This window comes from Camellia sinensis, chromosome 3, assembly GCF_055761805.1.
Source record: "Camellia sinensis isolate YWXY chromosome 3, ASM5576180v1, whole genome shotgun sequence".
Classification (NCBI taxonomy): domain Eukaryota; kingdom Viridiplantae; phylum Streptophyta; class Magnoliopsida; order Ericales; family Theaceae; genus Camellia; species Camellia sinensis.
The window spans coordinates 82,544,919-82,571,364 of record NC_138963.1 but is presented as its reverse complement, the minus strand read 5'-3'; the positions used below and the strand labels follow the sequence as shown (position 1 = coordinate 82,571,364).

The 26,446-nt window shown below is 37.0% G+C and overlaps 1 long non-coding RNA gene across 2 annotated transcripts; it reads right to left on the bottom strand.

The window, feature by feature from the left end:
* Window positions 1–241: 241 nt before the first annotated feature.
* Window positions 242–13,689, bottom strand: LOC114311983 (uncharacterized). 2 transcript variants are annotated; one of them, XR_014363091.1, is made up of 4 exons: window positions 13,551–13,689; window positions 1,427–1,521; window positions 865–918; window positions 242–642 (listed from the first exon to the last, which is right to left on the bottom strand). It is a non-coding gene; the product is annotated as an uncharacterized LOC114311983 (long non-coding RNA). The 2 variants fall into 2 exon arrangements; XR_014363092.1 differs by lacking the exon at window positions 865–918.
* Window positions 13,690–26,446: the final 12,757 nt, after the last annotated feature.

Sequence of the window (26,446 nt, the reverse complement as noted above, 5' to 3'; positions counted from 1 at the left end):
GTACTTAGATTTTCATGGACACCAAATCAGTTTGAATTCATGGTGCAGCAATAGTTGCAAAAAAAGGAAGACACTGGGTAGACATTGATCTTGTGCGATGGAGTTTTTTTTAAATAAAATAAAAGTACATAACTTCACCCCTCTTTTTTTCTTTTTCAAAATTAACTGTATAGATAGATATAACTTGGAATAGGTAAAATTGTCATTGCTTATGAATCAAGCAAGAAAGAAGAGCATCAAATGTTATCATCTCATATATAACTAAAACAAAATTTCCTACAGAAACTGTTCCATCCAAAATTGTGAAACTCCTAATGCAAAGAGTGAAGCATTGTGTGCTATTTCCACACAGTAAGTCCTGAAATTACATCAACCCCAAAAAGAGTGATGACAAGTGATGAATTCAGAATTCAGGTTTGATTTTTGTCAAAACAAAGAAGACAGACAAAAGGAGAAACAGTTTAAAAGGGCACCTGTTGTGCTTCATCAAAATTTCAAGCTCTTTGACATTGTGGACAAGGAATTTCTTAAACACGTTAAGAGGAAAATGGCGAGTCTGAACCATAGCCAATGTTGGGCATGAGTGCATCCTCTAAACTTCCTCACACGGGAATCAATACACTTGTGCCTGCGCCAGTTTTGCTGCCACCCAAAATTACATGCACACAACAAAAGGAATTATGATATGTCAGTGACCTAAAAGTTTATCCTCAGGAAAAACACAGGGGCATGTCTAGTAGTACCCAAGTATTTCTTTATCCAGTCAACGTGCTTTTCACAGCAGAGCTTGACCCAAATAAAAACTTACAAGAATATCCATGAAATCAAATTACAACATGGTTTAAAGTTGAAAGGGCTAATTACATGGATCTCCCTGAAGTATCTGACAAGCAATTGCACGAACTTCCCTTGAGATTTCTGAACTTACATTGACCTCTCTTTTACGACTTAAATGCAAAAAAAATAATTTTACTTGACCATAGAAGTTACACAACCAAATAAACTGTATCAAAAGCTTACCCACATAACCAAACAGCCCACCTCATGTTCACTCTCTCTGCTTCTACTTTCCCACAACTACAAACTACAACTGCAAGGTAGCTTCTTCAAACTCTCTCTCTCTCTCTCTCTCTCTCTCTCTCTCTCTCATATAAATAATTGCTCTATTTCTCTTCAAACTCAACACAATTTTCCACAACTTTAAAACATGATACTGATTGTACCACATATCTGAACAATGCAGCAATCAGAAGTGCTCACATGTACAGGAAACTTTTGCAACTTAGTGAAACTCAACTAGCAGTTGCAATGTGGAAAAAGCAAAGTTGCAGTTCACACCGAAGTGAAGTCTTGTGTTACCAACAAGAAATAGTAGTACATACTCCATCCAATCTACTATTTTTAGAATGGTGCAGACAAGACATACCTTCACAGAGATCTTCCAGTCGCTTTGGGGCCTCTTGAACTTCTTAACCCGCTTCTTTACAATCTTCTTCGTGGTCAAAGGAACAGCCATTGCTTCTATAAATAACACAAACACCAAAATGAAACATTAAAAAATAAAGACAATAAGACATAATAAGAAAATAAAACCAAAAAAATAAAAATATATAAAACATGTTGATTATTCAAGATTTGTTAAGATAAAAAAGGTGAGACCAAAAAAAAAAGTGCTTTTTGGTTCTCACTTTTTCTTTTTACATTTCTGAGTAAAAGCAATTGTGCCTCACTCTCTCCCTCTCTTTACTTCTATCTCTCAATTTTCCCTCATCCAGCCAAATGGGAACTTTGTTTGACAAATAAGATGATTCCAAGAATTGTTTAGTACGTAAGTTACACCAAAAGAGACCAATGATTATACCACAGCTACTTGGGAGGGGGAGGGGGTTAAGCGTGGATAAAGAATCCACTCAATGTTTGAACATCATCAAAATCTATCACATTAGTTTGTTGTAAATTGTAACGGAGTAGAAACTGTCTCATTGAAAATATAAACAGAATTTTTTCTTAGTAAGCAATGCAATATATCTTCTACATGCTGTACAATATCTACCAAGATGAATGAGCAATCGAAGGAAAGTAATCACAGAAAGTTTATGAGCCTTTTTTCATAGGAAATGAACACTTTCAAAATTATAATTCAGTCATCTAAAGTATCTAACATTTGGCATCCATGAGAAAGTAATTCTTTAAAGAGAAATTAAACTCCATAGTAATATAAAGAATCAAATTCATTTTGAAGGCTTCAATAAATCTATCATTCACTTAACGGTTGCACTAAATCTGATTAGAGATCAAAAGCTAAAGTGAAAAAATTACATATGGAAGTGCGGGGAAGCTGAATAATAGAGTTGTTAGCTGACTCAGTTAGGATTAGTTTCAGTTGTCAAGTCTGTTAAAGAAGTGTTAAGTTCATTAGAGCAGTTTGTACCCTGTTTGGTAATTGAATGGCAGAGACAAACAGAGGAGAAAATGAGAGAATTGTAGGGCGAGGTATTCACTCATGTAACCAGTAGAATAGGATATAAATAAGGCGAGATAGCAAAAGAAGTGTATGAGAGGTTTGAGATATGAAATAGTGTACGCAACTTTGTATCCATATTATTTTTATATTGATAAAACTCCATTACAGAACATTTGTTGCTCTTTTTGGTATCAGAGCTGTTGGTCCACAGCTATAGAAGATCCAAATGACGATGCAGACAAGACTAGATTAAGAAGCAAAGCACACAGAAGAAGAAACCCATAGTTTGAGGAATCAAATGAGAAAACAACAAAAACATTGAGAAAAACTCAAGAAATGTTAACTAAAATGAATCTGAAGTGTGACCAGCTGGCTTCTGGATTTTCACAGTCATCTCAAGGAACTGGGAAATCTACCACGTCTGCAACTAGTTCTTGCAACCCATCCCCAACCGCGTAGGATACTAAGGTCTGTGAAGATTCAATAGAAGATCTAACCAAATTAAGGCAATGGGAAATATTCAAGTACCAAAGGAGGTTTGAAGAGCTAGGCAACAATATTAAAGGGTTGCCAGATGATTTTTTTGTAAGTTGCTACATATGTAGAATTAAAGAGGAAATCAAAGCAGGTTTTCAACCATTTCAACCCTCTACTCTAGATCAAGCAATTGGTTTGGCCTTACTGCAAGAAGGGAGTATTGAAGTATTGGCAAGGAGATCCAAGAACTCAGGTGAGTCACTTGGTTGTTATAATAGTAGTAATAGAAATATTGTACCTCCCATAAAGAAGTTTAATATTGAAGGGATGGAAAGGAGATAAGGCACTACAATTGTTCGATCAATTATCAACGAAAATGAAACTATGAAAGAAATTAACAATAACAAAGGCAATTCTAGCAGCTTCAGTTTAATTATGAAAACTATATTGTTGCGAAGAGTATGGTAGTGATAGAGTCAGTAGGGCAGGTCATTTATAATCCTGGGAACATTGGTTTCAAAATCATTCCCCAAACTCCCTCATAGAGGATATAGATCTGCAACAATGTAATGGATAACTCAATTCTTCACCCTTTTCAGAGAAGTCCTTGCTAATGATGATGAGCTGAATCTCGAGAAGAATGATTTTGTTGTCATCAATAATTTCTGCAAAGAGGTAGTTTCAACTGAAAAAGCCCTTATTCTAGGAATTCTGATGAATGATTCATTGGTGGTATGATTTCAAGTTGGAAGGATGTGTTGTATAAAGATATTAGGAGCACTGTCAAGATTAAGAGAGGACTATAAGTAGGAGCACAAACTGAGTTGGTTTGCAAAAGAAGCTAAGAGCTGTGCTAGAAGTTCATCAACGGTTCTTAGATTTTTTATTATACAAAAATTGCAACCCTGGTAGATTCAAGGTTGATCTTGATGGGTGCTTGCAGAAGTTTTCAATGTCAGCATGGAGAAGGCATTTTTTTGGAGAAGGAACAATGCCAAGAATGCAATCGAAGCATTTAAATAAGGAGATTCAATCTGAGTATGGCACTATTATTCAAAATATGTCTACAGAATTTGATAATCAAAACAAAACGTGTATGGCCATGACTGGGACAGCAGTGGTTAAAAGGAATTGAATTTGCTTGATACCCTAAATGGGTATCGAGACAGACATAAAAGTCCACTCACAAATTCATTTAACAGCAGAGTAAGAAGTATGAAGAGAACTCCATTGGTAAAAGCCTTGACTAAGATGATGGGAGTAATACATGCATGGGTTTGTATTATAATTTGTTAGGTGCTATAATTTGGTAAAAGCCTAAGAGCTTCAAATTTTCATGAGAGTGTTTTAAAAAGCCCTAGGCGCATCGAGGCGCCGAGGTCACCTGGAGCCTAAGCCCCGAGGCGCGAGGCGAGGCCCAAGTTATAGAAGTTAAGTAAAATATTAATAAAGCACAATTTTCAACATAAACAAATATTTAATATATATATCATTAGTTTTTTTAATAAGAAAAAAAAAACAATTAATTTTTTAATATATATATTATTTTATTTATTTATTATATTTTTTAAATAATGTGTTTTAATTAATTTTTTTTTATTTTATTTTATATATATGTGTTTATTTTTATTTTACATAAGTATATTTTTATTTTATATACGTGTGTTTATTTTTAAATAATTAATGTATTTTATTTTACATATTAAAAAAAACAATTAATTTTTTAATATATATATTATTTTATTTATTTATTATATTTTTTAAATAATGTGTTTTAATTAATTAATTTTATTTTATTTTATATATATGTGTTTATTTTTATTTTACATAAGTATATTTTTATTTTATATACATGTGTTTATTTTTAAATAATTAATGTATTTTATTTTACATATTATCTATAAGTATATTAAAGAACAATAAGAAAAATTGCACAACTACTCGCATGTCATTTTCCTTAACTTTAATATAGAGTGTTTTGCCGCTCCAAGGAAGGTTTCTCCTCATAGGAAATCTTTCATGTAGTAGTTACATTCGCTTTTGATTCTCTTTCCTTACATGATACTTTCCATCTACGGATCGCATCCTTTACTAGATTGGTTTTCTAGTGAGGTTAAGGTTAATCTCCTCTAAGAGTTGAAAGAGCCAGATAAAGAGAGAGTTCATTGGGAGAGAGTAATGGAAGGAGGGTGGAATCCGGTTCTCAGAAAACGGAGGACGGGTATGCAAAATGGTCGAGCAAGGGTGAATGACTTGGTATCTCTATTCGTTGATGAAGTACCAGAGGCCATGACCCCTAGAGATCTATTTAATCTGTTCAGTAAGTTTGGAGTTGTGAAGGATGTCTTCATACCAGGGAAAAGGAGGAAAACAACAAGAACAAGATTTGGATTTGTTAGGTACGATTGCAAGGTGGCTGCAGAGATGGCAGTGCACAAAGTTGATGGCTTATGGTGTCATAACAGGGCATTGAGGGTAAAGTTGGCTGAGTTTAGCAAGTCCAATCAAAGTAGACAGATGCTCACAAATGCTAAGCAGGGAGGTATGGTGCAGAAAAAGCAGTGGACCCCTGTCCAACCTATGATGTGAATCAAAGGTAAGTCATATGCGGAAGTAGTTCAAACTGGACGACAAAATGGAGGAGAATATGGCAATCAAAATGTGTCTGTTAGAGCTGTGGAGGTTGGGAACGGGTGGTTATATGATAGTGTCCTGGTCAAGCTCAAAGCTTTTTTCTCCTTCCATGACTTTAGGAAGGAGATCTACAAGAGGATTGATAAGGATGTGGTAGTTAGACAAGTGGGAGGGAAGCAGGCAATTCTATCTTTTAGCTCCAATCAGCAGAAGAAGGAAGCACGAGTGAGAATGGAGAAGTGGATTCATGACTAGAGTGATGAAGTATGTGAATGGGAAGAAGGGAAGTTAATGGAACTTGATAGATGTATCTGGCTCACTTGTGTGGGAGTACCTCTCAATCTCTGGAATATCAAGACCTTCAAAGCGATTGGCAAGGTATGGGGAGATGTAGTTCAGTACGATGAAGATACAGTGGGAGGTAAACATTTTATGTTTGGCAAGGTAAGGATTATCACAAAAATCATGGAGCCCATCAATACGGTAATTAATTTACTAGGAACTGAGAGGGCTTATCAAGTGAGAGTGTATGAAGAGCCCTTTGTCAATATCTGTCAATGTAATGGTGAGTATAGCTGCCAGATAAATAAAGTAATGGAATCCAATCTGCATAATGAGGTTGAACACTTGACCAAACGAAGGGGCCAGGTTGATAATGTTCATCCAGAGGTAGTTGTCAATGGTGTTGAAGGTGGGGAGGAAGGTGAAGTTGGGTCGGTTGCAGAGAAGAGCGATGATGAGGATGTGGCAAAAATTGATGAGGTGTCAATTAAGGGAGCTCACACAGTGGAAAGAGTACTCGAGGCAGTAGATGGAGGCCATCATTTCATGTCTGGAGTAGCAGGAAAAGAAGCTGAGCGTGCTCTAGGGAACGAAAGGGAGCTGCAGGCGAGCTGCTCGAGGGTGCTAGAAAGTCAACGGGTAGAAGATCAGGTGTGCACTTCAGGTTTTATAAATAGTCAAACTGGGTTAGAGTGTGGCCGGCCCAAAATAAATTTAGAAGTTGTGTTACATGGAGCCCAAGTTCAGCCTATAACTAATGGGCCAAGATGGGAAGTTGATTCCGATCTGAGTGATTGTATAGCCCAGAATCAGTATAAGGCTATAGGGGAAGATGCAGCATACAAAGACAACCATGAGAAGGGAGGCCCATCTCAGAAAGTTAATGCTGGATCAAAAAGGAAGTCTGATCTGAAGAGGAAAGGAGTCGACCAGAGTAAAGAAAAAATGGAGCAGGGGGGCCATGCAAAACAGAAGGGGATTCTATGTAGTAGCAGTCTCAGAAGTGGAGTGATCCTTCGAGCGGCAGCAGCTGCTATGTCCCTATCAGCATCACAGAGGAGTAATTCTCAAAGAAGAAGCAAGTTACTTAAAGAAGCCCGAGCTACGATTGAGGTCGAAAAGGCTTTAGGACTAAACTGTGAAGGGAAAGAGGAGGAAGTGGTGGCCAGAATAATAGAGTTGGAGGAAAAAGATTTGGAAAGAGTTGAAGGGAGGAGAGAGGCTGATTAAGTTGCTGGACAAATGAAGGAGTATAGGAGCTGTGTTGAAGGTTTTAATGAAACTCATGTCATGGAATGTCAGGGGTCTTAGGCGACCTGAAAAAAGGAGTAGAATTAAGGCATTGGCGAGGGCAAAATTAGTAGATGTTTTGATGCTGCAGGAGACTAAGAGAGAAGCTGTTGATGGTAATTTTGTAAAGTCCCTATGGCCAATGGATGAAATGGATTTTATGGAGGTATGCGCAGAGGGAAGTGCAGGTGGTCTCCTTTGCATTTGGAACCCTCAGATTTTCCAGTTGATAGACTGCTGTAGTTCCAGGAATTTCATTCTTCTTTCAGGTATCTTATCTCAATCTTTTCATTGTGTTATCTGCAATATTTATGCTCTGACTGATGTAGTGAAGAGGAGGAAACTATGGGAGAGTCTTATAAATCTTAAGCTCTCTTATCCCAACCCTTGGTGTCTGGGTGGTGATTTTAATGAGATTAGAGTTATGAGTGAAAGGAAGGGCTGTTCAAGAAGAGATATAGGAATGAAAGATTTTAATAATCTTATTGATAGCTTGGAATTAATTGATCTGAATATGCATGGAAGATTATTCACATGGTGTAATGCATTGGATGGGGAGAGGTGGAGTAGGATCGATAGGTTTTTACTTGATCCTGTCTGGTTAGAGAAGTATAAATTTAAACAATGGGGTTTGGCTAGGGGAATTTCAGATCACTGTCCAGTTTTGCTTATGGAGGATGGGAAGGATTGGGGGCCTAAACCTTTTCGATTTATTAATGCCTGGACATCCCATCCTCAGTTTAAAAAGGATGTGGAAAAGGTCTGGGAGGAGGCTCAGATTCAAGGTTGGGCTAGTTATAGACTCATGTCTAAGTTTAAAAGACTGAGAGCGTATCTGCGTAGGTGGAACATGGAGGTCTTTGGTAATATTGATGACCAACTTCAAAAAGCGGAAGATAAACTCCATGAGTGGGACTTGAAGGCTGAATCTGGATCCTTGTTGGAATCAGAGGTGATTAGAAGACGGGAGATCAGAAGTCAAGTTTGGAATCTAAGTAGAAGTAAAGACAGGTTGTGGCTACAAAAGTCTAGAATGTCATGGGCACAAAATGGTGATAAAAATACTAGACTATTTCACTTGATGGCAAGTAACAGGCAGAGGAAAAATTTATTGGATTCAGTGCAGGCAGATGGGGTTGTGGTGGAGGATCCAAGTAGGGTGAAGCAAGTAGTGGTGAACTACTTTAAAAGAGTTTTTGCTGAAAGCTGGAAGAGCAGGCCTAAGTTGGCAGGGCCTTTGTTGTCCATTAGTTCTGTTGACTCAAAGGAAGTGTTGGAGGCAGATTTTACTGAAGCAGAAATTTGGGCAGCCATCCAAGACTGTGATGGGAATAAAGCCCCTGGGCCTGATGGCTTCAATTTGTATTGTATTCAGAAGTGCTGGTCTTTAATGAAAGGTGAGTTCATTCAGTTGTTCCAAGAGTTTCATCGTAATGGGAAGTTGGCCAAAGGGGTAAACAGCTCTTTCATCACTTTGATCCCTAAAAAGAAGAACCCAATAGATTTGAGTGAATATAGGCCCATAAGCTTGGTTAGCGCAATTTATAAAGTGTTGGCTAAAGTGTTGTCTAGAAGGGCAAGGAAAGTACTCCCAAAGCTCATAGGAGAAGTTCAATCTGCTTTTATCTCTGGTAGATGCATCCTGGATAGGGTTTTAATTGCAAACGAAGTGGTGGATTGGTGGAGAAAGTCTAAGAAAAAAGGAATCATTCTTAAATTGGACTTTGAGAAGGCCTATGATTCAGTTAACTGGGAGTTTTTACTGTCAATGATGAAGAATCTTGGGTTTGGTGAAAAATGGGTGGGTTGGATTTGGTCCTGTATATCTACATCAAGGATCTCAGTGCTTGTGAATGGATCGCCCACAGCAGAGTTTTCTCCTCAGAAGGGTTCAAGACAAGGAGATCCACTATCGCCCTTCCTATTCAATATAGTGGCAGAAGGTTTAAATATTTTATTAGAGAGAGCCAAAGAAAAGGGGATGATCAGAGGAGCTTCAGTTGGTCATCAAGAGCTGAAAATTTCTCATTTACAATTTGCAGATGACACTATTATTTTTTGTGAAGCCAAATGGGAGGAAATTATAATGCTTAAAAGAATCTTGAGGTGTTTTGAAGTCATGTCAGGCCTCAAGATTAATTTTCATAAAAGTATAGTTTGTGGTATTGGAGTAGAAGAGGAGCTAGTTAAGGAGTTTGCTAAAACACTAAATTGCCTCAACCAGAGTCTACCTCTGTCATATCTTGGTTTACCTTTAGGGGCCAATCCAAGGAGAAGAAGTACTTGGCATCCGGTGGTGGAGAAGTTTAAAAAGAAGTTAGCATCTTGGAAAAGGAGATTTTTGTCCTTTGCCGGCAGATTGACCCTAGTTAAGTCTGTTTTGTCAAGTCTTCCACTGTATTTTCTATCCATCTTTAAAATGCCCGTTGGTGTTGCTAAAACAATTGATAGGATTCAATCAAACTTTTTGTGGGGAGGTTCTAAAATTAAAAGGAAAATTCACTTAGTTCAATGGAAAGAGGTGTGTAAAAGTAAAGCCCAAGGGGGGTTGGGTTTGAGAAGTCTCAGTGATGTTAATGTGTGTCTAATGTTAAAATGGTGGTGGAGGTATGGTTGTCAACATCAGTCTCTTTGGAAAAGGGTGGTATGTAGCAGATATGGTGGGATTGGAGGTAGGTGGACACCAGAACTAGTGCCAGCTGCAATGGTATCTATTGTGTGGAAGGATATTGCATCATTAGCTTCATCCAATAGTGTAGTGGCGTAGTTTTTCTCACAAAACTTTAGGATTATTATGGGAAATGGGGAAAGGATTCATTTTTGGACGGATAGATGGTTCAATGATATGAGTCTTAGGTGTGAGTTCCCTAGACTGTTTAGTTTATCCGTGGAGAAGGATGGTTCCTTGCAGTTTTTCTACCAACGGAAAGGGCTGGGCAGTGATTGGAAGTTGGCATTTAGAAGATCGCTCCTAGCATGGGAGGAGGAGGAAGAACAAAGACTAAATGTAGTATTAGCAGAGGTTCCTAATCTAAATCCTGTGACTAAGGATAACTGTCTGTGGAAAGCTAATAATTCAGGGGTATTCACTGTGGCCTCAGTGTGGGAAAGGTTGGAGGTAGTTAATGGATCTAGGATTCCCATTTCAAACTTCCTATGGAAAAATGCAGCACCTCCAAAGGCTCAGTTCTTCAGCTGGTTAGCTTGGAAAGGGAGAATCAAAACCACAGAATTTATGCACAGGATTGGAGCTCTACCCATCAATGTCAGCTCCTTATGTGTATTTTGCAAAGCAGAGGTAGAAACCATAAATCATGTGTTGCTTTTATGTCCATTGGTGTGGAAGTTATGGTCTGAGTTGATAAGCTGGTGGGAAGTGCAGTGGGTAACACCAGGATTGTGATTGTTTTGCTTGACTGGTGGTCTGGTATGAAATTAAAGAAGAAGGAGTTCAATATTTGGAAGGTGGTCCCTTTGGCTATGTTATGGTCCTTATGGAAACTTAGGAATGAATGTTTATTTAACAATGGTAATGCAGATTTTGCACAGATGGTAGAGAGATTGAAAGTAAGAATTGCATTATGGGTTAAGTCAAATGTTAAGGGGGTGCACTACACAGTACATGATTTTGTCACAAACTTGAAGCAGGTGAGAGGGTGTCTGATATAGGATTATGGCTGGGCTATTACTAGTGTGAAGGTGGAAGGTGGAAGCTGGGCTGTAGCTGGAAGCTGAACTGTCTGTGAAGGTCTCTGCAGATAATCTACTAAACTGTCTGTGAAGGTCTCTGATATGGGATGCTGGTCTGGTCTGATCTGTCTACTAATCTGGACTATATAATGGAGGGTGGCATTGATGCTCTGCAGCTGGGATGGTCTGAGGCCCCTCCATGGGCTTGCTGTGAGGCTTGTTTCAGGTTCAAACCTGAGTGGTGGCTGTTGCTGCAAGGATCATGCTCTGCTGTCTGAAATATGAGGCTGCTGCTAGTGTCACATTGTTCATGCTCTGCTGATATGAGGACATGCACTGCTGTGGCTGCTACTTCATCCTCATCTGTGTTGTTTGTGGAGCTTGCTGGCTGTTAGTATGTACTGTTAGTGGGTTGCTCTGCAGGTTTGTTTGTGTTCCTGTTTGTGTTTGGTTAGTAGCACATAGTGTTATCCACCAAAAACTATGCTGCTGTTTCTGTATGCTGTTTGGAAAGGGTAATTAATCTGCTTCGGCTGCTTCTACTTGCTGCTGGTTTGCTGCTGATTTATGACTCCTCACTCCAACCTCCTTTCTTTTTTGAGTCCCCTTTTATTTGTTCCCTTCAGGCTTTGTTTCCTCGTTGGTTTCTCACCAACTAGGAGGTTGGAGCTTTTTAGCTCCAAGCTCCTCTTTATTGATGTAGTTTTCCATACTTTGTATGCGTTTTTCTCATCAATAAAGTCTTTCTTTTGCTGATCAAAAAAAAATCTATAAGTATATTATATATTATATAATAGGTATTGTATAATATTATATATATAAATCAATTATATTTTATATATTATAAGTATATTGTATATTATATATTATATAATAAGTATTATATAATATTATATATATATATATATATATATGAATTAAGAAGATAAAGGAAGAGACAGAAGAGAGAGAGAGAGAGAGAGAGATCGCCATCGTGAGAGAGAATGAGAGAGAGAGTGATTGTGAACGAGATAGGAGAGAGAGAGAGAGAGAGAGAGATTGCGATCGCGATCGTGAGAGAGAAAGTGAGGGAGAGAGAGCGATCGTGGTGAGACAGAAGCAAGAAGAAGACAACGAAAGAAGGGAAGAGAAGAGAAGAGAAGAGAAGACAAAGAAGAAGAGAAGAAACAGAGAGAGGAGAAGAAGCAAAGAAGAGAAGAAGAGGAGAAGAGGAGAAGAGAGCAGAACCTGTTGGAGTGGAAGAAAGCCGAGGCGCACAAGGCGCTCGCCTCATCACCTAAGCAGTGCTTCCCCTGTGTCGCCTCGCCTCACCATGACTGAGGCGCAAAGCTGCGCCTTGCCTCGCCTTGAGCTTAGGCGCGCGCCTAAGCGCACTTTTTAAAACATTGCATGAGACTATCTATTATTTAGAAATTGTGGTAGCAGTCGTTGTAGCTACAATCCCAAAAGGCTTACATGTTGTGAATTGTGATCAACACTACTTGGCACGAGAAAGATGGCTCAAAAAATGTCTAGTTTTGAGACACCGGGTTGTATAACTGTGTATTGTTCTGATAAAACAATTACTTCAATTATTAACCAGTTGAACATGAAGAAGGTTGTAGCTATGGGAATTATAACAGATGAGCTTGAAAGTTTTAAGGTGAATGAGACAACTTATAATCTTTTTTATGGAAAAATGCACAAATGGCAGAATGGAGAGGGTTCCTGTGGCAAGCATAAAGGCTAGGTTCATGCAACATTTGTCAATATCTCATATTTTACTATGAAGTTCATGACCCATTTCTCAAAACTTTCTTCTGCTTCATCTTATAGGAGAACGATAGGCCATAAGGAAAACGGACCCCAGTAGTCAATTTGAAGCCAAGTCTGTTGCTTAAGATTAAACTAAGCAAGTTTCAAGTTCTTCAAAAACCTATGGAAAGGAGGGACTGATGTGGATCTTCTTGGGCAAGACATTGCTATTGTTTCTACTTTCAATTCAGCTAAAAAGAATTCCTCACATTCAGCCATTAAAAGAAAAGAAAAGAAAAAAAATCTGATAGCCGTGTTTCATATAGAACAAACAATAGCCCAACCAGCAAATCAGAACTTTAATTAAGCTGTCTATCTTCATCTACAAAGATGTTATGATATCATCTGAATTTCTCGTATTAAAGCCTTCAGAATGAGAACGGGAATGGGAATGATAAGAAATGAAAAGTTAAAGTCATAAAGACCACATATGGAAGTTAGGGCAGCTTATTAAACTTATTTTTTTGGTAATAAAAATTGCATGAAAGACCAAACAAAAGACACCATAAACCTGAGGCATTAATCAGGGGAAACACAGAACAAAACAAACTGCCCCTAGCAAAACACAAAATCAACTCATGTAACTAGTAGAATAGGATATAAATAAGGGGAGATAGCAAAAGAACTGTATGTGAGACTTGTGATCTAAAATAAAGTGTCTGTCATCCTCTCTATGGTTTTTTATAAAAACACCTTCACACAGAGCCTCTGTTTTTTTTTTTTTTTTTTTTACTTCATTTCTCTTTAGTTTTGCATCAAAATCTTTAAAACAAAGAACAAATCTAACTCTTCAGTACCAGATAAAGAAAAGCAAATTCAGCACCATCCAGCATCATCATCAAATATATAAAATGCAAAAAACCTGAACCTGAACAACTAAATCAATACATACATATAGTAAATACAGAGATAGATTTACGTGTTTCGAACCAGCTCTCTACGCTAAGATGAGCACTCCTCCTGTAAACCCTAGTACCACGAGGAAGATAATAGGAAGAACTAGGGTTTTACGTTTATACAGGTGAAAGGTAATGATTTGGTGTTATGATAACACTGACATTTTTACGCCTATTTTTGCATGTAACAAAATAATTTTGCGTTTTAATTTATATTTTGGATTTGTTTTGAATACTATTAATCATTTATGTATTTTTGTTAAGTAATATTGATGGAAAAATTAAATATTTTAGTCATTAAATTCATGAAAAATATTATTTTAAACATTATATGTATAACTATATTGAGTTTAATTAGGGGTGCTCGCAAGTCGGTTGCAGCCACGAAATCTCTAATTCATCAACCGTCTGACGAATTGGCAGATTGAAGAAAGAAGCCCAGTCCACAAGAGGCCGAACATCCGGGGGGACAATCGGCTAGACGATCGGCCATGGCATTTTGGCTCAGTTTTGCTCCAACAATATACTCGACGACCGCGGTAGTCATCCTTGAGGACCAAGACTTGACCGGACATCCGAGAGAACATCCGGAAGGACGTCCGAGCGGATGACCACCAAGAGCAAAACTTCATCTGGGACATCCGGGTGGATGGCCACTATGTGCTGCATCAACTATTTTTCAAAAATACTTGCCAACAATTAGACCCATTTTTCAACTACTTCAACATCTAATCATGTATATGCAAGTTTGAGTAGAGTAGATTTAATCAAAATCTCACTCAATTTTCTCAACACACGCAACAGACAACGGATGAATTTCTCCTTAATAAATAAAAGTGCTCTTGCTGCTAAAGAAGACACAAAAACAATAGCAACAACACAAGCAAGAAAACATTTCTAATCTTTCATCAATCTCGTCTTTCTTTATTCTCTGAAGTGTTTTTCATTTGGTTTTCATTTTCCCTTCAGAAATTACAGTGAGCTTTTAGCTTTAAGCATATACACTTGTGAGAGATTTTTACTGATATAACTCAGAGCTTCAATTTTTGTAATATTTCTTAAGAGAGTTTCATTTCAAGCTTTTTGTGAAAGCAAAACCTATCATTCAAACATTGTAAGAGTGTGGTACACTCAGGGTTCTTGATTCCTTGAGAGTGATTGTAAATCACCTAAGGTTTGCAAGGGTTTGAAAACTTGGAAAGTCTGTGTAAAATCTGTGGAGGATTGCTCAATTTGTGAAAAGATTGCTAGCACCTCTGTGAGGCTACAAAATAGTGAAAAATCTCAAGTGAAGCTTGAAGAGTGGATGTAGGCTTGGTTGAAACTGAACCACTATAAATCTGTTTGCCTCTTATTCCCTAATCTCTTTGCTTAACTAATATAACTACCTAATATATTAACTTTCATTTACATTGATAGTTAAATCCATCGCTAATCTATCAAAATCATAATTTGTTATCTATTTTGTCTCAAGCTTCAAATTATTTGATATACTCAGTAGGATTAGCTACTTCATTGTTAAGTTTGTTACTGTGCTTAATCATTAACTGTTATTCATCTATCTATCATTAATTAATTATTTGGTGTACTAGTTGTTAATTTTATTGGGGTATTATTAATTTTTATTTATAGAAATCCATTTACCCCCCCTCTTGGATTGCCTTTTGGGTAACAATTGGTATCAAAACCTACACTCTTGCTTAGATTTAACCATCTGAGAGTTTTCAATCCATGGCAACCACAGCCAGTACTAGCACTATTGAAGGACAAGCCACAAATAGGCCACCCTTGTTTGATGGAAATAACTATAGTCATTGGAAAGATAAGATGACCATATATCTTCAAGCCACAGATTATGCTATGTGGATTATAGTCACCAAAGGTCAAAAAATCCCTACCAAATTGGAAGATAATATTAGTGTACCTAAAACTGAAGATGAATGTAATGAGAGGGATCATGGATTGTTTCAAGCCAATGCCAAAGCCAAACTCACCCTTGGATGTGGTTTAGACTCTAAGGAGTATAACAGAATATTTAGTTGTGACTCTGCTAAAGAAATTTGAGACAAACTTGAAGTAACTTATGAAGGAACCAACCAAGTAAAAGAATTCCATATTGATATGCTTATTCATAGTTATGAATTATTTAAAATGAAATCTGATGAATCTATTTCAAGCATGAAATTGTAAATTCTTTGAAATCTTTTGGCAAAACCTATACTAACAGTGAGTTGGTGAGAAAAATTCTTAGGTGTTTACCAAAGAATTTGGGAAGCTAAATTCATAGCCATTATTGAAGCAAAGAACCTCACAACTCTTGGATTAGATGAGCTCATGAGTTCTCTTATGACTCATGAAATCACTATGAAAGGACATGAGAATGATGAGGATAAAAAGAAAAATGGAATTGCATTCAAAGCATGATCCCATGAAGAAGAAAATGAAGACTCTGGTGAAGATGAAGGATATGTCATGTTTAGTGGGAATCTCAAAACATACTACAAGAAAAACAATCATGGAGGAAAAAGACCTTTCAAGAAAGAGTACAACAAAGATGACATTCAAAAGAAAGAACCTATCATATTCTATGAGTGCAAAAATCCGGGACACATGAAGATGAATTGTCCAAAATTAAAGAAAGTTAGAAAAGACTACAAAAGGAACAAGAAGGCCATGGTAGCAACTTGGGGAGAAAATGATGATGATAGCTCAAATGATGAAGCTAAAAATAATGAAGTAGCCAACCTGTGCCTCATGGCTATAGGAGAAGAAGAATCCACTCAAGATGGGGTTACCTTTAATTATGAAGAACTTGAGAGTGCTTTCAATGAATTACAAGATGAGTTTAGAAATGTATGTGCCAAAAATAATGTGTTAAACAAAAATCTGTTGCATCTTTATCTAACAATGTGGATGAATTAAAAAAGGAGAATATTGCTTTGAAAAATGATTTTTCCACTATCTCTAATGAGAAAAATGTTTTCAAAAACAGTATTGATGATTTAAATAAAACACTTGAAAACTTTGTGAAAGGAAGAGATAATCGCAACAAACTTCTTAGTGATCAAAGATGTGTTTTTGATAAAGCGGGCATTCGATATGACCCTATTAAGAAACAAAATAATCTCAAAACAATCTTTGAAAAGGTACCTCCTATGACACACCCTCATATTACTTGTCATTATTGCAGAAAGAAAGGCTATTATATATCTACTTGTCCATTTAATAAGAATATGAAATGGGAATTAAAAAGATTTAGATTGTTAAAGGAACTAACAAAACTAACCAAAAAGGACCCAAGAAATCATGGGTACCAAAATTTAACATTTGATTGTCATTTTGTAGGTATGCCTTAAGTCTAAAACTAAAGAAAGAATGTGGTACCTTGATAGTAGATGCTCTAGACACATGACTGGAGATAAATCCTTTTTCACTACTCTATCATCCAAAGATGGAGGATTTGTCACTTTCGAAGACAACAAGAAAGGAAAAATTATTGGTATTGGTAGCATCGATATTTCTCATAACCCTTCTATTGAAAATGTTCTCCTTGTAGATGAACTTAAGCATAATTTACGTAGTATTAGCCAATTATGTGATAAAGGAAATCGAGTTATATTTGATAAATAACATTGCACAATTGATCACAAAGCACTGTTTGTTGGAAACCGCCTTAATAATGTTTATGTTTTTCATATCAAAGATCTCTATGCTAGTGATATTAAATGTTTATTTGAAAGTAATAATAGTAGTTGGTTATGATATAGAAAACTTTGTCATCCTCACATGGATTTAATTGCTAAATTTTTGAGAAATGATTTGGTCGTTGAACTTCCAAAAATTAAATTTGAAAAAGATCAATTTTGTGGTGCTTGTCAACAAGGAAAACAAATCAAAACATCTTTTAAATCAAAATATCTTAATTCCACCACTAGATCTTTACAGTTATTGCATATGGATTTATTTGCTCCCTCAAGGACATCTAGTCTTGGTGGTAAACATTATTGTCTTGTAGTTGTTGATGATTTTTCAAGATTTACATGGGTTATGTTTTTAACACACAAAGATGAAACTTTCTCTTCTTTCACAAAATCTTGTCGCAAAATTCAAAATGAAAAAGATTTTCTTATTACTAATATTCGAACCGACTATAGTAGAGAACTTGAAAATGAAAATTTTAAATTATTTTGTGATGAGCATGGTATTGGACATAATTTTTCAGCACTTAGAACCCCTCAACAAAATGTAGTAGAAAGGAAAAATAGAATCTTAGAAGACATGAGTTGAACAATGTTTTGCGAAAATAATCTTCCTAAATATTTTTGGGCCTAGGCCATTCACACCACATGCATGTCACGACCCAAACCCGCCCTTATAGGTTTAGTATCGCAACCGACCAGTAATCCTTGGATTGCCAAAGGCCTCATGATAGATTAACATATAGATAGGGGCTACGGAAGCAAATATACAAAATAGACAAGGTCCAATCAGCTGTGATAACATACATGGGACAGAATAACTTGAAACTTTTATAAAATGCGAGCGAAGTCAACACACATAATATATACACAATACACTAAGGTGTACATGACAAAAATCTCGCCCACAACTTAACAAACAAACAAACATAGTCTAATACAGATTACAAAAACAGCCACAAAACCAAACTTCATCAGGAACCTCCTCGAGAGGCGCAAGGGTTGGCTAACAAAACTGAAACGTGGGCCGTCAACTCTGGTCCTGATCACGTACCGGCTCACCTACATACATAACATAAACAGTGAGCGGAAGCCTAGTGAATAATAACAGAGTAAAGAGTTTTAATGAATGAAGTTCATACAATTTCAGAAATCATAATTCAGATTCATAAACAAATTCATATTCATATTCTTGTCCAAAGTAAATACGGCAGTCAGAGCTCATGCTTAATCATACATGGTACATCTCTTAGCGCTAACAGAACAGGTACAGAACAGATACAAACACATGGTGGTTATGAATAACCAGTTCCGTAAAGGAACCTCCAGATCCGAGTAACAGAGAATAAACATGCTGAGCTCCATGATGGAGCCTCCGGTACGGGTAACAGATGACAGACATAATAAGTCCCATAATGGGACCTCCGATACCGGGTAACAGCTAATAGATATCACATGATGCTAAGGATGCCACGAATACATGTCAGAAATTGGACAATCATTCATTGTACAGAACATAGCGTTTTAGAAAACAGATCTTAATTCTTCATACAAAAAATAAATAAAGTTGAATATAACTTTACTAAGTTATTAATCACAGTTGGCTTCAGGTGCAGACAGACAGAGCAGACTAATCAATGGTTTATGGCACGTGACCTACACGAACATATAACAAACGCATACTTGAAACACACGTTCAAAACGCACACAACTTACTTCATTTGCTCTTAGTATGTTTGTAGCCTTTAATCTCATTATGGAGTCTTAATCATGGTCTAGGAATGCCTAGGATGGAATGAGGATGCAAAAATGCACTTGAAAACGTTTTTCAAAACTTACTGAAAACAGGGTCCACGCTCGAGGGTGACTTTCCTCGCTCGAGCGGACATGCAAGAAGTGAAGGTTCGCTCGAGCGTGAATTCCCTCGCTTGAGCAGACTATAAATTTTAACAAAAGTACTGGATGCATGGATTTCACGCTTGACGGACGCTCGACCTCCGCTCGGGCGTGAGACTCAGACCTTCGTTCGAGCGTGAAATCCCTCGCTCGAGCGGACTGTAAAACATACGAACTTCTTGGTACCTTCATTTCACGCTCGAGCGTAACTTACGTCGCTCGAGCAGAAGTGTACGTACTTAGAGTGCTCGCTCAAGCGTGGAGTCCCCCCGCTCGAGCATAGATCAAATTTCTGGAATTTCCAGATTTGATCTTCAAGTTCAAACTCAAACATTAAAGCATCAACTTCATTTTTCTGGGCCAAATGTAATAACCCAACCCTCGCATGTGTTCCCGGTATATTTCTGCCCCTCATTATGCGTATTTATATGCTTATTGTGACGATCTCAAAATTTTTCCTTCCGCTTGAACGGGGCAGTTGACGCTCGAGTGGACTTGTGAGGCCCCCAGTATTTTTTTTTCAGGCTGCCTGAGATTCTAAGAGTTGTAAATTCCCGCTCGAGCGTAGAAGTGGCCGCTCGAGCGGACGACTTTGTTGGTCTGAGAGCTCGAGCTCCGTTAGACGCTCGAGTGGATTTCTGAAGCACGTGGGTCATTTGTGGAATTTTTTTATTAGTGTATTGGAACCTCCTTATTTATTTTGGGGTATTGATTGAGGTGGTAATATGATGGTAAAGTAAGATTGGACTAAAAACTTTAATTTAGATAATCATCCTTCGATCATCCATCACTCATTTGTTTTTTTCTTTTTCCACACTTTGAATTTGGATGTGAGGTTATAACCATTGGAAAACTTATTTTCAGGGCTTCAATTTGGACATAAGAACGACCTAAAACGGAGTCCGGATGGGAAAGTAATACCTGTTCGAAGTTTTGAAATCTGTGTTGGAAACAGGTACGCTCGAGCGGGAATAGAGACGCTCAAGCGGATGTTGCGAGTTCAGCAGCTTAAAAACGGGATTTTTAGATCATTTCTCACATTTTATTTTCCCCTCCTCTTTCCTCTCATTCTAGGTCCGAAACCCTAGCCCCCCAAACCTTGATTTCCTCCACTTTTATCAATAATCCACCATGGTTCTTGCATTAAGGATGGAGAACAAGAAAAGATCAACATTTTCAACCGATTGGAACTCGGATTTGCGAAGGATTCTCATCAAAGTTTCGTTCTTTCGCTTGATTCTTGAGGTAGGGGTTCTAGCTCTTCTTCAATACTTCCATAAATAGATAAATCTGTGGTGTTTTGATTATATACATGTAAAACCCACATTTTGAGCATATAGTGTACATTATGAGAATTGGGGGTTTAGAGTTTGAGAGCTTGGAAGTTCAATTGATGGGTTAAAATGATGGATTATGAGGTGTATAATCATTGGGAAAGTTGGAATAAGAAGTAATGGGTTAAGAAGTTTAAATTTTTTCTTGAAATTTCTAGGTTTTCTAGAAACCCTAGGTTGATTCATGATGATAATCAATGATTCGGCCCAAATTGAAAGTAGAATCATGAAATCGGTAGGTGGAATTGTATGTGTACAAGTTTAATTGGAATTTGGTTATATTTGAAAATTATGTTTAAAATTTGCGAATGAACTTTGTTATGAGCATTGTAAATCATGTTATAATGAGAAAAAAAATTGGGGGAAATGATTTATTAATGATGTGGATGACATAAACTCGATTATGGAATGTTGAAATGGGGTTTAAGAATTCCTCTTGAATTATATTTAATGGTGTTGAGTTGAATCATGTTGAATCAAGTTGATTTTGGTTTTTGTGATTTAAAATGTAGAGTTTCCAAAATGGGTTTAATCTTAAATCATTTTATTAAATTCCTAGTGGGCTTGTTTAGTCATTCAACTCAAGAGGATGATTTATTGGGGTTTCTTTATGGGGATGGAAAATGTTTTGCTCTGTTTCGCGTGCTTAACCCTCTAGTATTTTTAAAATAGGTGTTTGATGTCCCTAAGATGTCTGTAAATTCATTCGAAGTAAAATGAAGCAGGAACTGAATTAAGAAAGAAAAAGAACTAATGACTAAGTTATGTATGTGTACAGGGCACACTCCAGGAGGGTCAAGCACTCCGTTGTAGCACTATGAGTAGTAGTACGGTAGTCGTACGTTCAATTATCGTTAATGATTCTTATTGCTAACATTATGTTCCTTGCATGTAATGATGTTAACAGTATGTTGATTGGAAAATCTAAGGGCATTATTGCACAGTACATTTTATTTACTATTGATAAAGAATACTAACGTTATTTGCAAGATAGCTATAGTGATTCATGACGAACCAAGGGAATGTATAAGCACTATGGAACCATGGTATTCACGTATCTCTGATATCATTCAATCTGTACAACATGCTTACCTTCTGTTAATAATTATCAGGAATGTCTTGTTAGACTTAAGTTAACTATGTTAACTCATGTGAATGATGTAATGGTTACCATGAGTACTCTGTTAATCACAAGTCAACTATGTTAACACATACGAACGATCAAACAAAAGTGTATGCTTCTATGTGCTACTGATTAATAGATCAAGTGAACTACGCCGTTTCTTAAGGAATAAAGAGAAATTATATTCATTCTTGAAGAACGGATTTTGAGTAAATATGAGACAGTTATAGGTTGTCGAGGTAGACACCTTCGAAAAATCAAAATAATTGGAAAGCTATGAAACCACGACATAAGGGCAAAAGTTTAACATTTTTATATAACCCTCATGAGAATGTGAATTATTCTATCTTTGTTAAGCGTACGATAATAACATGATATGACAAGAAACGCCTTATTTTCTAACATGTTACGTTTTGAATCACTGAATGATTGTTCATTTGTATAAAGGTATTCAAGGCATCCTTAGCACAAGGCCCTTACCCGGGAGTAATAATACCATGGTTCACGTATGTTACAAGTTCAAGGATGTTACAAGTTCTTAGTACCGAGGAATTATTTATGGAACTAACAAGAATGCTATATATTGACTTGTTAGTGCTATTGAAGTGACAGGTATAATTAAGTATGAATTCTGATTTCTGTATGTGATTCAAGCATAATGCATATGTATGAATTTGTTTCCGTTTATAACATGACATGATATGTATGGTTGGTCTGTAAAACCAGGTAATTACTGGTATGGAACAAAGTGCTACTTGGAACTAAGTGCTACATTGTGAGCCACCTCTAGAGTCCATGTGAGACACCTCTTGAGTCCATACATATATGAACTAGACTTAAAGCCAATCTAGACCTATGGCCATTCTGTATGATCTATTAGGCCAGAGGCCATTATGTATTTCTAGTATGGAACAAAGTGCTGCAAGGCGAGCCACCTCTTGAGTCCATACATATGTGAAAGTTATGAGGCTGAAAGCCATTATGTAAAAGTTATGAGGCTAAAAGCCATTCTGTTATGAAAGTTATGAGGCCTATGGCCATTCCGTATAAGTTGTTATGATATGAAACAAAGTGCTACACGGAACTAAGTGCTACGATAGGAGTCACCTCTAGAATTCGTGTGAGACACCTCTTGAATTCATACAAATATGTTCAAGGGCTATATGCCAACATGTTTAAAAGTTTAATGCTACTATATTCAAGGGCTTTATGCCACTCTGTTCAAAGGCTTCAAGCCGTTATGTTTCAAGACATTATGTTTCAAGACTGGGCCTAAGGCCGTTATGAAATTAGTATAGAATCAATTAACCGTATGCCCTCTTAGTTATGTATGCATTGAAATGTGTTATAATTCACGTTGAGTATTGAATTGTTATGTACTATTATTCATTGAGCTTTGCTCACCTTATGTTATGTCCGTTCTGTAGGTAATCGCATTGGGAGTCCGTCCTAACCCTTAAAGCTCACCCTTCAGTTGTCAACCTCAGTATGCCCAGGCTCCCAGACCAAGCCCATGCCTTTATGTGGAGTGTTGTTAAGATTTTGGCTTGCACTTTAATTATTTACCTAAGGTTAAAATGTATGTATATGACCCATTTCTTTATCAATGTTCGGTTATACGCTCCATTATGTGTATGGGTATGTATATAGATAAATGGCTCTCACGTATGTGATCCTGACATGTTAGTTTTAGCTCAATGGATGTTATTCTATGTTACTTTGTAATATTAAATGCTTCCGTTCAGGCCCCATATATTATGTATATCAGGTTAAGTGTCCGTTTCTGCATAGGTCATGCCCGAACTTTTAGGGGCGAGTTTGGGGGCATGACACCAAAACTTGAGAAAACACTTAGAAACTCATAAAACAATATGTTTAGAGGATCATTTCAAGAAATCATGGCCCAATGACATGCCAATTGCACAAAATTCAACTCTAATTCAAGAATCACCCAAGAACATGACATACATGCAATTCTTTGAACCAAAGCTTCTCAAAACATGATCAAGTGTTACCAAACAATATAAAACTTGATATTTTCCCATAATCAAAGTGAATTCAAGACATGCATGAGGGAATCTCCAAAACGAAGCTAGAACTATGACATGCATGCAAGAATTCTTTGGAAAAACACCCTTAAATGCCATGGATTATATATGCATGTATGTATTGAGCTTTAATTCTTCAATCTTAGCTTAATTGTACACCTAACTCTCTTGAATTCATGTACTAATTGTCTTAAGTACAAAGTTTAGGAGTATAGTTCTTACCTAAGGTTGAATGCAAGTGTGATTCCAACTCAAGGCCTCAAATTGTCTTCAATTTTCTAGCCAATTCTTTGTTTGAGCTCAATTTCTCTCTACTTCCCCTTTCTCACTTTTTTTTTTTTTTTTTTTTTTTTTTTTTTGTAGAATAGGCTCAAAGGTGTATGCAAATGGATGAGAAGAGGTGAGTGGGCTCATAAAAGAAATGGTGTTTAATTAGTTTAAGTCATAGGCCATTAAGTGGGATTAAATTAATCTTATTTAATCGTTCTGAAACGAATTTCAATTAAACCTACCATAAAATCCTATAAATTCTAATTAACACATAATTCAGATCAATTTCTGTATCGGATGCCGATAAGGCCTTCAATTCGCAAATCGAAACTAAGACATGAATAGATCTTCCTACGCAGAACAGATATAAACACAGATAATGCAACACACACATGCAAATTAATTCAGAATTCCTCCTTAATTACTGTTAGGCATAATTAATCATGGATTAATGTTAATCATGAGTCGGGGTTGTTACAGTCTTCCCCCCTTAAAAGAGTTTGGTCCTCCAAACTCAAATTACCTTGATTTCGAAGCAACATTGGGTCCAACAGAAACATTTTTGGATATCTCTTCATCATGTCTTCTTCTGTTTCTCATGTAGTATAAGTTCCTCTATGATTCTGCCCATCAACTTTTACTAGTGGTATTTCTTTGTTCCTCAATCTTTTGATCTGGCGGTTCACAATCTGAATAGGTCTTTCTTCGTATGTATAATCATCTTTCAAAAGCATATGTGTTGGTTCATTGAGATGGAGTGGGTCTCTCAAATATTCTCAAAGCATCGATACATGAAATACATTGTGCATATGCCCCATTACCGGAGGTAGGGCTACCCGATACGTTACCGGGTTGATCTTTTCAAGAATTTCATATGGCCCAACATACCTTGGCGCCAATTTGCCTTTAACACCAAACCGTGTTTGACCCTTTATAGGAGTTACTTTTATGAACACGTGGTGCCTAACTTCGTATTCTCTATCTCTTCTTCGGATATCAGCATAACTCTTTTGTCAACTCTGTGCAGTTTTCAAACGTTGTTGGATCAGTTTCACTTTCTCTGTTGTTTCCTACACAAGTTCCAGCCCCAACAAGGGTCTATCACCTACTTTAGCCCAACATATCGGAGATCGGCATTTTCTTCCATATAAAGCTTCGTAAGGAGCCATTCTAATGCTAGAATGGTAGTTGTTGTTGTATACAAACTCGACCAATGGCAAATAGGTTTCCCAATGTCCTTGGAAATCTAATTCGCACATTCTGAGCATATCTTCCAAAGTCTAGTTAGTCCGTTCAGTTTGACCATATGTCTGTGGGTGATATGCACTACTTAATCTTAGTTCTGTCCCCAAAGCCTGTTGTAAACTTTGCCAGAATCTCGATACGAACTTTGAATCTCTATCAAATACAATAGACACTGGCACCCCATGCAATTTCACAATCTCATTCATATAAATATTGGCCAATTTGTCAGCATTGTAAATAGTTTTGATAGGTAGAAAATGGGCAGATTTAGTCAAACGATCAACTATAACCCAGATAGAATCTATACCTCGAGTAGAGCGAGGCAATCCCACAATGAAGTCCATGGTAATGTGCTCCCATTTCCATTCTGGTATTGGAAGTGGCTATAACAAACCAGCGGGTCGCTGATGTTCGGCTTTAACTTGTTGGCAATGTAAACATCTAGCCACAAAATCTGCAATGCCCTTTTTCATTCCCGACCACTAGAAATTTTGTTTCAAATCATGATGCATTTTCGTATTCCCCGGATGCATGGCAAACTTAGTGCTGTGAGCTTCGGTCATAACACGCTTTCTCAAGTCATAACAATCAGGTACACAAAGACAATTCTGAAATTTCAGTACATTATGCTCAAACACGAATCCCGGCCTCGGTTTTGAATCAAGTTCTTCTACAACCTTTTTCAAATATTCATCTTCAAGTTGCTTTTCTTTGATCTCTTCAACAATTGCAGGTTGAGCGGAAATGGCAGCAAAAATCCCACCTTGCTCTCGTAAAACAATTTCTATCCCATTCTTTTCTAGGTCATCTAGCAATTCTCTTTGACTGGACAACAAACATGACAAATTTCCAATCGACTTTCGGCTCAAAGCGTCAGCTACAATATTAGCTTTTCCCGGATGATATAGAATTTGCAGATCATAATCCTTGATTAATTCTAGCCATCTCTTTTGTCTCATATTCAGTTCTTTCTGAGTGAAGAAATATTTGAGGCTTTTGTAGTCCGTGTACACCTCACAAGTTGCTCCATACAGATAATGTCGCCAAATTTTTAGGGCAAACACTACAGCTGCTAGTTCAAGATCATGTGTTGGGCAATTCTTTTCATGTGGACAGAGCTGCCGAGAAGCATAAGCAATTATTTTTCCATTCTGCATTAGCACACAGCCCAAACCTTTGTAAGAAGCATCACTGTAAATCTGAAATCCATCAGTATCATTAGCCAGAGTCAGGATTGGTGCAGTCACTAATCTGGTCTTCAACTCTTGAAAAGCTGACTCTCGTTGCTTATTCCAATTAAATGGC